At 40.8% G+C, this 16,615-nt stretch overlaps 1 pseudogene; it reads right to left on the bottom strand.

Annotated features, from left to right (window-relative positions):
• Positions 1–938: 938 nt before the first annotated feature.
• LOC107820114 (pentatricopeptide repeat-containing protein At4g33990-like) overlaps positions 939–16,615 on the bottom strand; it is a 32,585-nt pseudogene continuing 16,908 nt past the window's right edge.

Here is a 16,615-nt window from a genome sequence, read left to right as displayed (position 1 = left end):
AAATATAGAAAGTAATGATATAAGTGAAATCTCAATTTCGTGGTTTTCTTTTTTAATATGCCCCACATTTCTCAGGCACACAAATTCTTAAAAGGTAATTGATAAATTATATATTAGTTTGAAATTGGAAAAAAATGAGCATGTCACTGCCTCACAGTAGACAAGCATATCAATTAATTTTAGAAAACTTAGCTTACTTAGAAATATTTGGTAAGACCTTAAAACTAACAAATAGATACGTACTCTTGTTTCCAAGAGAGAATTTGTTATGGTGATTTAAAAGAGTCTAAAATTTCTAACTTTACTTGCATCAAATGACAGTTATGTAACTACATCCACTAGAGAAAAGTAAATATTTAAAAGAATGAAAGAATTGCCTTCATAAAAATCTCTGTTCCATTACAGAGTTCGGGATTCATCATTCACGGGACAGTACAATAATTTGAGAAGAACAAATAAATTTCCTACAACACCTATCCTTGAACTATGGGCACATGTTACCAGTAACTGTCATTACTGTCCAGAACTATGGGCACATGTTACCAGTAATCCCCACATGAACAAACACCATCCTTGAAGTGATGAAAGCGATTAGAGTCCCTCACAATAATCTCTCTCTCTGTTATCTTAGAAATAAGTTTAGTCACATTGTGGCAGTCTCCACAAACCCGCAAGTTTTTATAGATCCGTAAAGGACTTCTATGAGGAGTGTTAAGAATTCCATAAGCAATAGCCAATCTCTCACTATGACTGGTAAGGATTTGTTCCTTTTCGTCATCCTCAACATCTTGTAATACCAAAGTATAGTCTGGAGTATAACCTAGGGTCTTCATCTTAGCAGTTTAAATACTTAATTCCTTGTATATCTCATGGAACTGCGGATGAGATTGATTTCCTGTGTAAATGACTTCAATCTTATTGTTCAGTTCAATTGAGCTCTATCCAGGAGCTGACAATAGAGATAAAAATGTTACATGATCTGGTTTAACACCTTCACCCAGCATATCATCGAATAGTTTCAGAGAAACCCTGCCATTTACATGAATACCATGACATGATATTATGGCATTCCAAGGGACTGTACTTATCCTAGGCACCTCGTAAATCAAAAACATGGCATCATCCAGTTTTCCACATTTACCATAAAGGTCAATGAGGGAGGTACCAACAAAGACGTCCAAATTAAGAGCTACTCTGAAAACATGCCCATGAGTTCTCATTCCTTCTCGTAACGCACCTAGATGAGCATAAGCTGGCAAAATGCTAACCCAAGTTCCTTGGTTTGGTGCTACATCATCACATTTTTTCATCATGTTGTAAATTTCAATAGCCTCACTTGCAAGACCATTTTGAGAATAACCTGAGATCATTGAGTTCCAGGACACCACATCCTTAACCGGTATCTCGTCAAAAATCTTACGACTACAATGAATAAAACCCAATTTTGCATACATATCCACAACAGCATTACACACAATAACATCCTCCTGAATCCAATATCTTCTCAACATAAATCCTTGAACAGATCTGCAGCAATGGAAACTTTTGGTCTGAGCTGTACTAGAAGCTAAACTCAATATCGTCAACAAGTCAGGCTGAATCTCATTTACCATCATCTCATGAAAGTATTTCAGTGCCTTTTCAGGTACATTATTTTGCTCATACGCAGAAATTAAAGAGTTCCATGATATTAAATCTTTTACAATCATATCATCAAATAATTTTTGTGCATGTCTTAACTCACCAAATCTGGCGTACATGTTTATTAAGGCATTTGATACAAAGACATATAATTTTAGGCCATGCTTTATAACACACAAGTGAATTAACATCCCGTGCATAATATCATCAAGCTGGGCACATATAGGAAGTACTGTTGTGATAGTCACTGAATCCATTTTTATACCCTCTAATCTCATCTCATTCAACAGGCTCAATGCCTCTATAGCATTTCCATTCTAACAAAATCCAGAATTCATAGCATTCCAACAACCCATCTCCCGAAAAGGCATATTCTTAAAAATTTTAAAGGCAAAAGTAGATGATTGGAAACGGCAATACATATGCACCAAGGAGGCAGCTACAAACACATCCCACTTTAAGCCAAGTTTCGAAGCCCAGCAATGTATTCTTGCACCATCAAGTATATTACCGCAAGCTTTCAACACTGGAGGGAAAGTGTAAAAGTCAGGCTTAACATCAGCCGTGGACAACATGTCATTCAAACAATTCAGAGATTCACGGAAATGGCCATTACGAACATAAGATGATATCATGGAATTCCAGGTATAAGCATCTTTATTCTCTATCATGCAAAAAGTCTTCTGAGACAAAGAAACATCACCCAAGTGAGCATAAAGATTCCCAAGTCTAGTGCCGATAAAGATACTCTGAGCCTTCCCTGACACAGCAAGAAGGGCATGAAGGCACTTCAAAATGTTGATTTTGGTACAGGATTTGAATAAATGCTCAAAGTCGATCTCTTTTTTCCTGCCTGCAACACCATTTGATAACACCTCATTGTTGAGTATAACTTGCAACAGAAAGAGGAGAACGGTAGAGATTTTGTGGAACGCCCACCTTTGAACGACAGTAATAATCTGCACAAACAAAGCCAAAAATGAAATCAATATGAAGACCCAAAGATTACATGTTGGAATTCTTCCCCTCTTTGGAAAGTACAATAGGAAGAAGAAAACATCATATCAGTAGTCAAAATGCCATGACAATATAAAGAACAGAATGGTAAGTTGAAGCCACCACTAATGCAAATAGGATAATAAATAAACAATTGAATTATAAGCTCCTCAAGATAACATGCAGAATACCCAAATTGAGGTTAGAGATCACATGGAGCTAATGTACATGCGGTAGATTTTGAGGCTAGACTTAATAGTTACAGCTGGGAGTTCATAATGAATACCTCCTTCAAAAGCTATATCTATTGGGTTAAGTAGTGCAACCAGGTATGCGGACAAATTACCTAAATTAATAGAATTTGAGACAGTAAAATTCTTCTTAGGTGTAAATGAGACATACTTTGTTTGTAAATTAGACTGTAGGCATTTGAATGACTAAAATATTTGCTATCAAAATAACACTAATATCCTTCTATGATCCCAACTTTATCCTAAAGGATACATAAACCATAAATTTCAAGAGGACTCATAGGATGTGCATATTTCTTGACAATCTACATGTTCCGATGCTTCCCAACTTATAAATCTTGGGATATGAATCTTTTTTCTTTCAATTATTCACTTCTTTAAGAACTTAAATGAAAGAGGTGAACAATCTCGGACTCTCTTTGGCTTCTTGAGACCATACCCAACTATCAAGACACTTGCATTTGAAACTCGTATTCGACCAATTCATCACTTCACTATAACGATCCGGCCGGTCATTTCGAGAGTTGTAGCCTCGTTCCCCCATTTACTATTCATTTTGTACTTTATAGCTATTATGTGACTTGTCGGGGTAGTCGGTTCGAGTCAGGTATAATTTCAGAATGAAATGAGACACTTAGTCTCAAGGTTGAAAGCTTAAGTTGAAATGATTCCGCTGATGTTGATCCTTGAGTAAACGACTCCGGAAAGGAGTTTTGATGATTCTGTTAGCTCCGTTAGGTGATTTTGGACTTAGGAGCGAGTTCGGATTGTGATTTAGAGGTCCGTAGTGGAATTAGGCTTGAAATGGCGAAAGTTGAATTTTTGAAAATTTTAACCGGGAGTGAACTTTTTGATATCGGGGTCGGATTCCGATTCCCGAAGTTGGAGTAGGTTTGTAATGTCATTTGTGACTTGTGTGCAAAATTTGGGGTAATCGGATATGATTTGATAGGTTTCGGCATCGTTTGTAGAAATTGAGAGTTTAAAGTTCATTAGGCTTGAATCTATGTGTGATTCGTATTTTTGATGTTGTTCGAGGTGGTTTGAAGGCCCGACTAAGTTCGTATCGTATTTTAGGATCCATTGGTATGTTTGGTTGAGGTCCCGGAGGCCTCGGGTTGATTTCAAATGGTTAGCGGATCGATTTGAAGTTTGAAGGAAGTGCTGAAGCTCACCAGATTCTAGTGTAATCGCATATGCGGAGTGGGAATCGCAGGTGCGATCTCGTAGAAGCGAGAGGTGAACCGCAGAAGAGGCCAGGGAGGAAGTGAGAAGAGGTTTCAGGTGAAAGGTCATTTCCGCACCTGCGATGCTGCAGATACGGTTGGGTTTACGCAAAAGCGGAGCTGGGCTGGCCTGGGTAGGGCGCAGATGCGAGGAATTAACTGCATCTGCGAGCCCGCAGGTCCGAGCGAGGCTCCGCAGATACGGAATCGAGAGAGGGGTCCGTTTCCGCAGAAGCGGATGGAAGGCCGCAGAAGCCGCTCTACAGGTGTGGAACATGGAGCACAGATGCGGGCCTGAGAAATTTAAGTGGCTTCCGCAGAAGCGGGGAATTGACCGCAGAAGAGGTTCCGCAGGTGCGAATATATTGCCGCAGGAGCGAAAAGCCTGGGCAGATTATTTAAACAAGGGTTCGCGATTTTGGCTTCATTTCAAACATTCAAGCACGGTTTAGGCGATTTTTTAGAGGGTTTTCGAGGGGATTCTTGAGGTAAGTCCCTTGTGCTTATTTTTTATCAATAATATTGCTTCCCCGTTGATTTTCCCACCTAGTTGGTATGTATTTAAGGTGTAGATTGGGAGTTTGAGGCTAGGAATTTGGAGAGTTTGATTTGGGAATTTGGGTGATGATTTGGTATCGGATTTTGATAAATTTGATATAGAAAGACTCGTGGTTGAGTGGGCTTTTGCGTTTTATGACTTTTATCGAATTTCGATACGTGGGCTCGGGCGCTGGCTTTTGAGCCGATTTTTTTATTTTGATTAATAACTTAGCATTTTCTTATGGAGTTGATTCCTTTAGCCCGTATTGATTTCATCGCATTATTTATGGCTAGATTCGAGGCATTCAGAGACCGTTTCGCGAGGCAAGGTGTGTTGGAGTAGAGATATTAACCAAATTCGAGTTAGAATCACTTACCCCAATGAATTTCTTGAAAATCCCACGAAACATCGCCACAAACCAAGCTCCCAAAGTCTAAATATGAAATAATTCTCTAACCCTCATTAATATAGTACAAAATCTAAATCCCTCATTATGCTGACCGCAAAAGGTTTGTGCGTTCCGCACATTCCAGGTTCTGCGGCCGCAATCCAAATTGTATGGCCGCACTTCAGCAGCCACTGCACTACCATGCTTCAGTATATTGACTTTCACTTTAGGTAAAAATACCCAAATGATAATTGGTTTAATTTTCTGAAAACTAGACTCAAAGGGCTACAACTTCCATTTTTGGATCATCTCCAAATTCCTTGTAGATCAAAAGATATAAGCTTCTACAGACAGACCATCGAACCTGCAGAATCCTCTTTCTGCGACCGCAAGAGGATTTCTGCGGTCCGCAAGAGGATTTCTGCGGTCCGCAATTCTCCTCTAAGGTCCGCGATTTTCCTCTAAGGTCCGCACATGAGGCTTTGCCTCAGTACTCCAAAAGGTTCCCCCGCACTCCTACTATTCCCAGAACATCATCAGAGTGTCGAAATGCCCAAATTCGTTCAAAACTCGCCCCAGAACACACCCGATCCAATCGGGACCCCATTCGAATATTCCAACAAGTCTCGTAACATAACACGAACCTACTCGTGGTCTCAAATCAAACCTAAAAAAGATTAAAACATGAATCGCTCATCGATTCAAGCCTAAGAACTTATGAACTTCTAAATTTCACATTCGATGCTAAAACCTATCAAAGCACGTCCGATTGACCTCAAATTTTGCACGCAAGTCCTAAATGACACTATGTACATGTTCCAATTTCCGTAATCGGAATCCGACCCCGATATCAAAAAGTCCACTCCCGGTCAAACTCATGAACTTTCCAAACCTTCAAATTTTTAACTTTCGTCGATTGGTATCGAAATATTCTAGAAATATCCAAATGAAATTCCAGGAATATGCCCAAGTCCCAAATCGCCATTCGAGCCTAACGAAATCATCAAAGCTCAATTCCGGAGTCGTTTAAACATAAGTCAATATCCGGTCAACCTTTCTAGTTAAGATTTAAACCTTGAATTTTATTCTTTCAAACTAACTCTGAAATACTTGAAAACCAAAACCGAGAATTCACACAAGTCATAATACATCGTATGAAGCTATTCAAGAATTCAAATAGTAGAAAGGAGCGTAAATTCCCAAAATGGCCGATCGAGTCGTTATAAATACCCAGCTCTGCACAAAAATATGTAGAAGTATAGTATGAGTACACCACGATCGGTACCCAGTAAGTATCAAAACTAACCTCGGTGGAGTAGTGACGAGATACAATCAAGTCACTCACTAGTCAAATATCCTCTGCAATATAGCAGTATATAATAGTACTGGAAACCAACTAGCAATGATAGCAACAAAAATCAACCAATGATATAAACAACAAGGCAACAAGAACACCATAATTATTGCTCAAACCAATAAGGAACACAAGTGCAACCAATTAATCAAGTCCTTCAAATATAAATCTTTCACATATGATTCTTTCGACTAAGTACCTTTCGAATATACTTTTTCAAATAAATATCTTTTAAATATAATTCTTTCCAATAAATATCTTTTGAATATACTTCTTTCAAATAAATAATTTTTGAATATAATTCTATCAAATACATATCTTTCTAATATACTTCTTCAAATAAATATCTTTTGAATATACTTCTTCAAATAAATATCTTTCGAATATAATTCTTTCAAATAAATATCTTTTGAATATAAATTCTTTCAAATAAATATCTTTCGAATATAAATTCTTTCAAATAAAAGTCACTCCATGACATGTCATTTCATAATCATAAAATACGGGTCTCAACCCACTTTTATATTTTCGTAATACGGGTCTCAGCTCACTTTCATATTTTCACGGCACCTCGTGCCCAAATTTCTATCATAACCGCGCGAACAACTCACATGCCAAAATATTAATATATAAGATCCGCACGGATAATTCACGTGCCAATAATAAAATCATCATTTACTCACGGCAACCCATGCCCACATATTATTTCACAAATGCACGGACAACTCACGTGCCAATATCATAATCATTATATACCTACGACACCTCATTCCTACATTTCATATCACAATCGCACGGACAACTCACGTGCCAATAACATATTTCGCCCGACAATAGCCACAAGCTCACAATTTCAACATGTATCAAACTATTATTAAATTTATTGAATTAACAAAACAAGTTGCATAAGGTATAAAAGTAATCACAAGAAAATTACAACATCACGTGAAAATCACCAGCACAATAACCTCACATCATCATATAAAAATTACCAACACAATAACCCCACATCATCACATATTATCCCTGACAATAGCCACACTTATCTCTCCTATAGCCACCCTTATCACTTGTCACGACCAAAATTCAACTAGCTGTGATGACACCTAACCTCACCCGCTAGGTAAGCCAAATAACAACAATCCTATTCAAATAATATTTAACTGGCTCTAATACACTCTCCAAGGACTGGTAGTACAAATCATAAGCTTCTAAGATTAGAATTTACAAAATTGGTATGAAAAAAAATATGTCATGTGTTTGAAATATACATGAATAGATTTAAAAATTCTAAAGCTACCTAGAACAAGAGGCAGTTGTGATTGGATCGCACATACATCTTCAATGCTAGGTCCCGCCATGTACAGTAGCATCAACATCCAAAATCTTCACGCAAGGTGCAGAAGTGTAGTATGAGTACAACCGACCCCATGTACTCAATAAGTAACAAACCTAACCTTAGGTTGAAAGTAGTGACGAGCTTGTTCCAAGGTCAGAGTCCACACCAATAACCAATAACATCTCATAACAGTACAATTTAAAGTAACACAAGTAATAACTCAATAATAAAATGCTTAGCTCCTATACAGTTCTGGAAAATTAAAATTTTCTATTCAAGTATAATAGTAAAACTCAAATCTTTTGCCGAAAGTAACCAAAATATGAGTAAGTCTGAGATCTGTGATTTATTTTTTCTCAAAAAACTTTAACGACAGATAAGAAATTTCATTATCAGATGGCATAAGGAATAATACTTCTCTATGCCTACATATCAAGTATGCATGTCTAATGTAATGCAGCATAGTGATGAACTCATGTACTCACACTCTTAGAGTACTCAATCACTCAGTACTGTATATAGCCAATCCAGCCCAGGGAAGTTCCATCTCATATATATACGTAATAACTGACATTCAGTCACTCAGTACTGTACAGGGCCAATCAGCCTAGAGAACTCCATCTCAAATATAATAAATGATTCAGGCAAGATCCATGCCCAGAGAAGTCCATCCCAAAAATATAAATCAACTGCGCTCACTGTGAGGGGTGCAGACTCCGGAGGGGCTTCTTCAGCCCAAGCGCTATAATCCGCACGGACAACTCACGTGCTATAGTATCAATATCTGGATCCGCACGAAAACTCACGTGCTACACGGACAACTCACGTGCTATAGTATCAATATCTCAAAAACAGGCCGTCGGCCTCACTCAGTCATCAATCTATCCAGTCTCTTGGGCTCACAATGTCATGAAACTAACCCAAAAATGATAATATGATGTATCAATAAATAACAACAATGACTGAGATATTACATGCAATGAATGTATATGACTGAGTACGAAACTACAATTTTAACATGTAATTCGACAATAGAAATGACCTCAGTGGGTCCCAATAATTCAAATATTTGCCTAAGCATGATTTCTAATATGAGTCATAGCTCTGTTTCTCTAACGCATAAAAATACATGGAAAAATACAAATTAATTGACTATACAACTCTACGGAATCAACTGAGTTTCAATTTCTACAGTGCACACCCATACGGCCATCACCTAGCAGGTTCGTCACCTCCAAACAATTCACATAACATGTATAATCAGGGTTCATACCCTCAACTCCAAGTTTAGAAGTGTTACTTACCGCGAACAAGCCGAATCCGATGCCGATCAAGATAAACAATACTCCAAAAATTCCATTCTGCGCCTATCAACCTCCAAGCGCCTTCCTATCTCCTCAATTCAAACCAAACGATATGTATCTATTCAAGCCACGTGCAAATTAATCAACATATACTCCAATACTTACAATTTAAAAATTTATAAAAATTCCCAACTCTACTCGAAAAGTCGGTAGTGGGGCCCACGTCTCGGAATCTAACAGAACTCACAAAATCTGATAACTCATTCAATTACGTGTCCAACCATACTATTTTCACTCAAATACGACTCCGAATCGACATTCAAATCCCAATAATTCATTTTATGAAATTTCTACAATTGTTCCCAAATTTCCATCTCAAAAATACTAATTAAATGATGAAAACAATGATATATTCATGTATATTAACCAAATCCGAGTTAGAATCATTTGCCCCGATGAATTTCTTGAAAATCCCATGAAAATTACCACAAACCGAGCTCTCAAAGTCCAAATATGAAATAATACTCTAACCTTTATTTATAAGGTACAATAATCTGATCTCCCATTGTGCTTACCGCACTGTTTTGTGCAGTCCGCACATTCCAGGTTCCACAACCGCATTCCGAATTATGCGATCGCACTTCAGCAGTGACTGCACTACCAATCTTCAGTAAATTAGCCATAACGTTCGGTACAAATGTCCAAATGATTAATGGTTTACCTTTAGAAAACTAGACTCAAAGGGCTACAACTTTTGTTTTTGGATCATCTCCAAATTCCTTATAGATTAAAAGATATAAGCTTCCGAAGTTAGACTATCAAATCTGCAGATTTTCCTTTTTGTGGCCGCAAGAGGATTTCTACGGTCCGCACATTTTCAATTGCGGTCCACATATTTTTCACTGCCTCCGCACTTTGGGAGTTTGCATCCACACATCCGCACTCCAAAAATGTGCCCTCCGCACTTCAACTGCTCCAGGACATCATCAAAGTGCTGAAATGCACAAACTTGTTCAAAACTCACCCTGAAATACACCCGAGCCGCTCGGGACCCTGTCCGAATATACCAACAAGTATTGTAACATAATACAGACCTACTTGAGGACTCAAATCACACCTAACAATATCAAAATCATGAATCACACCTTAAATCAAACTTAATGAACGTTGAATCTTCCAACTTCCAAAATGCATGCCGAAGCGTATCAAATCAATCCGGAATGACTTCAATTTTTTCACACAATCATAAATGACATAACGAAGCTATGGAAATTTTCGGAACCACAATCCGAACCTGATATCATCAAAGTCAATCCCTGGTCAAACTTATGAACATTCCAAACCTTCAAATTCCTAACTTTCGCCAATTGGTGTCGAAACCTTCTAGAAATATCCAAATGAAATTCCGAGCATACGACCAAGCCCAAAATTTCCATTCAAACCTAACAGAATCATCAAAACTCCGATCCGAGGTTGAATACTAAAAAATTCAAACTTGGTAAACTCTTTCAACATAAAGATTCAAACATGAAATTCATTTTTCTGAACTAATTCCTAAACAGCTGAAAATCAAAACCGACGATTCACACATGTCACAATACATCATATGAAGCTATTCAAGAGTTCAAATAGTTAAAAGGAGCGTAAATACTCAAAACGACCGGTTGGGGCGTTACATCACTCCTGTAATGTCTACGTGTCTTAAATGCTTATTTGAAATCTGTGCGGTATGTTTAGTTGAATTCTTATCTTTACCTAATTTGTATCAAACCTTACTTGTAGAACTCTTGCTGTTAATTGTTGTTCTCCATCGATTCGAGCTGTCTGTTTGCTTTTTAGACTACGAGGCGGTACCTCGGAAGATCTACCTGCATATTTACTTTTGGGACTATGGGGCGGTACCTCGGGAGATCCTCCTACATATTTACTTTTGAGACTACGAGGGGGTACCTCGAGAGATCTCCTTGCACATTTATTTTTGGGACTACGAGACGATTTCTCGAGAGATCCCCTGCTGAGTATTTACTTTTGGGACTATGAGACGGTATATCGGGAGCGCCCTTGTCGTTTATCTCATTGTGCTATGTTGTTATTTCTCCTTGAATTCCTTTTTGTTAAATTATCAGTCTTTTCACCTTATTATATCTTCTGTCTTATTATTATTTCCCAGTAGGGCCCGGACCTGACCTCGTCACTAGTCTACCGAGGTTAGGCTTGGCACTTATTGGGTACCGTTGTGGTGTACTCATACTACCCTTTTGCACATGTTTTGTGTGCAGATCCAGGTACCCCTTACCAGTCCCGCTATTAGCTGAGAGTACTTGTTGTTTCGACGGAGACTTCAAGGTACATCTGCAGTGTCCTCAGACCTCAAAGTCCCCCTCCAATACCTTCTATGTTGTTTTCTTTCTGTATTATCATTAGACTTTGATGTAAAAACACTTAGTTATTCCGCAATTGTTAGGCTAACCTAGTCGTTGCGACTAAGTGTCGTCACGATGCCTTACGGAGGGAGAATTGGGTCGTGACAAGTTGGTATCAGAGCTCTAGGTTCATAGGTGTCATGAGTCACAAGCAGGTTTATTAGAGTCTCGCGGATTGGTACAGAGACGTCTGTACTTATTTTCGGGAGGCTATGGAACTATTAGGAAAATTACACTTCTTGAATTCCTTGTCGTGCAAAATTCTTGACTTCAAAATTCTAAACTTCTGTCTTCTATTCTCTCACAGATGGTGAGGACACGTACAAGCGAATTTGATGACCAGGCACCCGTGCCCTCTGCTACAGCCACGAGAGGGTGAGGCTGGGGTAGAGGCCGAGGACATCCATGTGGTGCACCCAGAGCACCTGCATGAGCTGCTACAAAGGAGCCCTTGGTAGCTCCAGCTGGAGGGTAGGCACTTGAGGTACCTGTTGCTGCACCAGCCCTCCAGGAGACTCTAGCCAAGTTTTTGAGCATGTTCAGCACCTTAGCTCAGGATGGAATGATTCCACTTGCTCATGCCATATCTCAAGCCAGGGGAGGAGCATAGACTCCCGCCGCCCGTAACCTAGAGCAGCGGGTTCAGGTCTACCAGGTTCCATAGATCATATCGATGCAGCCGGTAGCTCCAGTTCAGCCCGTGGTCAAGGCAGCAGTTTCTGAGGCAGAGCAGCTCAGGCTTGAGAGGTATAAGAAGTACCACCCTCCTACATTCAGTGGATTGGCGTCATAGGATGCCAAGGGATTCCTTGAGGAGTGTCATCGTATCCTCCGTACTATGGGTGTAGCGGAGTCGAGTGGGGTTTCTTTTACTACATTCCAGCTTAGAGGAACAACCTATCAGTGGTGGCGTGCTTATGAGTTGGGTAGTCCGGCTGAGGCAGCTTCACTTACATGGACTCAGTTCTCAGATATGTTCTTGATAGAGTATGTTCCCCAGAGTCTCAGAGACGGATGGCGCGCAGAAGTTGCGTCAGGGTTCTAGGAATGTGTCAGAGTATGCAGTCTGCTTCAGTGATTTTGCTAGACATGTACTAACCTTGGTTGCTACAGTTCGAGGGAGGGTCCGTTTATTTATCGAGGGGCTCAACCCAAGTATACGACTTAGCATGGCCCGGGAGTTAGAGATGGATATTACATAGCAGCAGGTTGTGGGTATTGCTAGGAGATTGGAGGGTATACTTGCTCGGGAGAGAGAGGGGAGGGAGGCCAAGAGGTCTCGAGATTCTGGCACTTATAGTGGTACTCGTGCCCCAGCTGAAGTTCCTCATAGTAGGGGCTATGTGAGTCACCCCGTTCATTCATCACTTCCATCCGCTAGTGGTATTGCGGCCCCTTCTTGGCCCAGGAGCCTTATTATGCACTGCCAGTATCTAGTGTACCTCTTGCATGGGGTGCTTGCAGCGGTCAGTCCAACAGACCTGGCCCGAGCCAGCCACAACAGCCACGCCCTCCAAGAGCTTGTTTTGAGTGTGGTGACATACGCCACGTAGTGAAAGATTGCCCCCGACTTAGGAGGTGTGCAACTTCATAGACATCTCAAGCACCGCGTACTCCACCAAGTCCATGGGCTATGATTATAGCACCAGCTACCACTCCACCTGCTCAGCCAACTCAAGGTGAAGGTTGGACAGGTAGAGGTCGCCCTAGAGGGGGAAGCCAGGAAAGATATTATGCTCTTCCTACTCATACAGAGGCAGTTCCTTCCAACTCTGGCATTACAGGTATTGTTCTGGTCTATCATAGAGATACGTCGGTTTTATTTGATCCAGGCTCCACTTATTCCTATGTGTCTTCTTATTTTGCCCCATATTTTGGCGTATCTCGTGAATCTTTGAGTTCTCCTGTTTATGTGTCTACACCTGTGGAAGATTTTATTATTGGTGACCATGTGTATCGGTCGTGCTTGGTGGTTCTAAGACCAGAGCTGATATATTATTGCTCAGTATGGTAGATTCTGATATTATTTTGGGCATGGACTGGTTTTTGCCCCATTATGCTATTCTTGATTGCCACGCCAAGACCATGATGTTGGCTATGCCAGGATTATCATGATTAGAGTGGAAAGGTACCTTAGAGTATACTCCCAGCAGAGTTATTTCCTTTCTTAAAGCTAAACGAATGGTTGAGAAGGGGCATGACGCGTATCTAGCTTATGTGAGAGATGTCAGTATTGATACCCCTACAGTTGAGTTAGTTCCAGTAGTGAGGGATTATCCTTATATGTTTCCAGATGATGTTTTGGGCATGCCGCCTGACAGGAATTTTGACATTGGCATTGATTTGTTGTCGAGCACTCAACCCATCTCTATTCCTCCATATCGTATGGCTCATCCTGATTTGTAGGAATTGAAGGAGTAGTTATAGGAATTCCTTGATAAGGGATTCATTCGGCCCAGTGTGTCACCTTGGGGTGCTCCAGTCTTATTTGTGAAGAAGACGGATGGTTCTATGCGTATGTGAATTGATTATCGCCAGTTGAACAAAGTTACAATGAAGAACATGTATCCATTGCCTCATATTGATGACTTATTTGATTAGTTACAGGGTTCTAGAGTATTTTCCAAGATTGACTTATGTTTAGGCTATCATTAGTTGAAGATTCGGGAGCCAGATATCCCGAACACTGCTTTCAGGACTCAATATGGTCACTACGAGTTCCTTGTGATATCATTTAGGCTGACCAACACCCCAACAACATTTATGCATTTGATGCACAGTGTGTTCCGGCCCTATCTTGACTCTTTTGTCATTGTGTTTCTTGACGACATTCTGGTGTACTCCCGGAATTAGGAGGATCATGGGCAGCACTTGAGGACTATGCTTAAGACCTTGAGATAAAAGAAGTTATATGCAAAATTCTCCAAGTGTGGGTTCTGGCTAGATTTAGTGGCATTTTTGGGTTATGTAATGTCGAGTGAGGGGATCAAGGTGGTTCTGATGAAGGTGGGAGCAGTGCAGAGTTGGCCTAGATTGTCCTCAGCTATGAAGATTCGTAGTTTTCTTGGTTTGGCGGGGTATTACCGTCGATTTGTAGAGGGTTTCTCATCTATTGCAGCACCTATGACCACTCTGACCTAGAAGGGTACTCTGTTCAGGTGGACAAGGGAGTGTGAGGAGAGCTTTCAGAAGCTCAAGACAGCTTTGACTTCATTCCCAGTATTGGTATTGCCTACAGGTTTGGGGTCTTATACTGTATATTGTGATACGTCACGGGTTGGTCTCGTCGCGGTGCTGATGCAGGACGGTAGGGTGATTTCCGATACAGCTGAAGGTGCATGAAAAGAACTATCTTGTCCATGACCTTGAGTTAGCAGCTATTGTTCATGCCGTGAATATTTGGCGGCACTATTTGTATGGTGTCCCTTATGAGATCTACACCGATCACCGGAGTTTGCAACATCTGTTCAAATAGAAGGATATTAACTTGCGTCAGCGGAGGTGGTTGGAGCTGCATAAGGATTATGATATCACCATTTTGTACCATCCAGGGAAGGCCAATGTGGTGGCCGATTCCTTGAGTCGCCGGGCGGAGAGTTTGGGGAGCTTAGCATATCTACCAGTACTAGAGCGGCCATTGGCGTTGGTTATTCAGGCCTTAGCCAACCAGTTTGTTAGATTGGATATTTCTTAGTAGTGTCGAGTGTTGGCTTGTGTGGTCTCTCGGTCTTCTCTTTATGATCGTATCAGGGAGCGTCAGTATGATGACCCACATCTGCTTGTCCTTAGGGACACGACTCAACACGATGATGCTAAGGAGATCACTATTGGAGATGATGGTGCATTGAGGATGCAGGGCAGGCTATCTGTGCCCAATGTAGATGGTTTTCATGAGTTGAATCTCCAGGAGGATCACAGTTCGTTGTACTCCATTCATCTGGGTGTCGCGAAGATATATCAAGACTTGAGGCAACATTATTGGTGGAGGAGAATAAAGAAGGACATCATGGAGTATGTAGCTCATTTTCTAAATTGCCAGAAGGTGAAGTATGATCATCAAGGAACAGGTGGATTACTTTAGAAGTTAGAGATTCCGGAGTGGAAATGGGAGCGGATCACTATGGATTTCGTTGTTGGGCTTCCACGGACTCGGAGGAAGTTTGATGCAGTTTGGGTGATTGTGGATAGGCTGACCAAGTCAGCTCATTTCATTCATGTGATGACTACTTATTCTTCCAAGTAGCTGGCTCGAGTTTATTTCCACGAGATTGTCAGACTTCATGGCATGCCGGTATCTATCATCTCTGACCAGGGAACGCAATTTACATCACGGTTTTGGAGGGTAGTACAACATGAGTTGGGTACTCGGGTTGAGTTGAGCATAACATTTCACCCTCAAATAGACGGACAGTCCGAGCACACTATTTAGATACTGGAGGATATGCTCCGTGCGTGTGTGATGAAGTTTGACAATTCTTGGGATCAGTTCTTTCCACTTACGGAGTTTGCCTACAATAGCAGTTATCAGTCGACCATTCAGATGGCACCATATGAGGCTTTGTATGGTAGGCGGTGTCGGTCTCCAGTGGGTTGGTTCGAGTCGGGCAAGGCTAGATTATTGGGTACGTACTTGGTTCAGGATGCTTTGGAGAAGGTTAAGGTGATTCAGGATTGAATTCGCACCGCCCAGTCCAGACAGAAGAGTTATGCATATTGGAAGGTTCGTGATGTTGCATTCATGGTTGGGGAGCGAGTCTTGCTCCGGGTGTCACCCATGAAGTGTGTTATGAGGTTCGAAAAGAAGGGCAAGCTGAGCCCAAGGTTTATTGGCCAATTCGAGGTGTTGCGACGTGTTGGGGAGGTTGCTTATGAGCTTGCCTTGCCTCCCAGTCTAGCAGGAGTGCATCCAGTATACCATGTTTCTATGGTCCGGAAGTAACACGGCGATCCATCTCATGTGTTGGATTTTAGTTCAGTCCAGTTGGACAAGGATTTATCTTATGTTGAGGAGCCGGTTACTATTTTGGACAGGCAGGTTTGAAAGTTGAGGTCAAAGAACATTGCTTCAGTAAAGGTTCAGTGGAGGGGTCAACCAGTCGAGGAGGCGACTTGGGAGATCGAGCATATTATGTGCAGCCGTTATCCATATCTT

This window comes from Nicotiana tabacum, chromosome 13 (genome assembly GCF_000715075.1).
Source record: "Nicotiana tabacum cultivar K326 chromosome 13, ASM71507v2, whole genome shotgun sequence".
Taxonomy (NCBI): domain Eukaryota; kingdom Viridiplantae; phylum Streptophyta; class Magnoliopsida; order Solanales; family Solanaceae; genus Nicotiana; species Nicotiana tabacum.
Note: the sequence above shows the minus strand (reverse complement) of the source record. Positions and strands in the feature narration are given on the sequence as shown.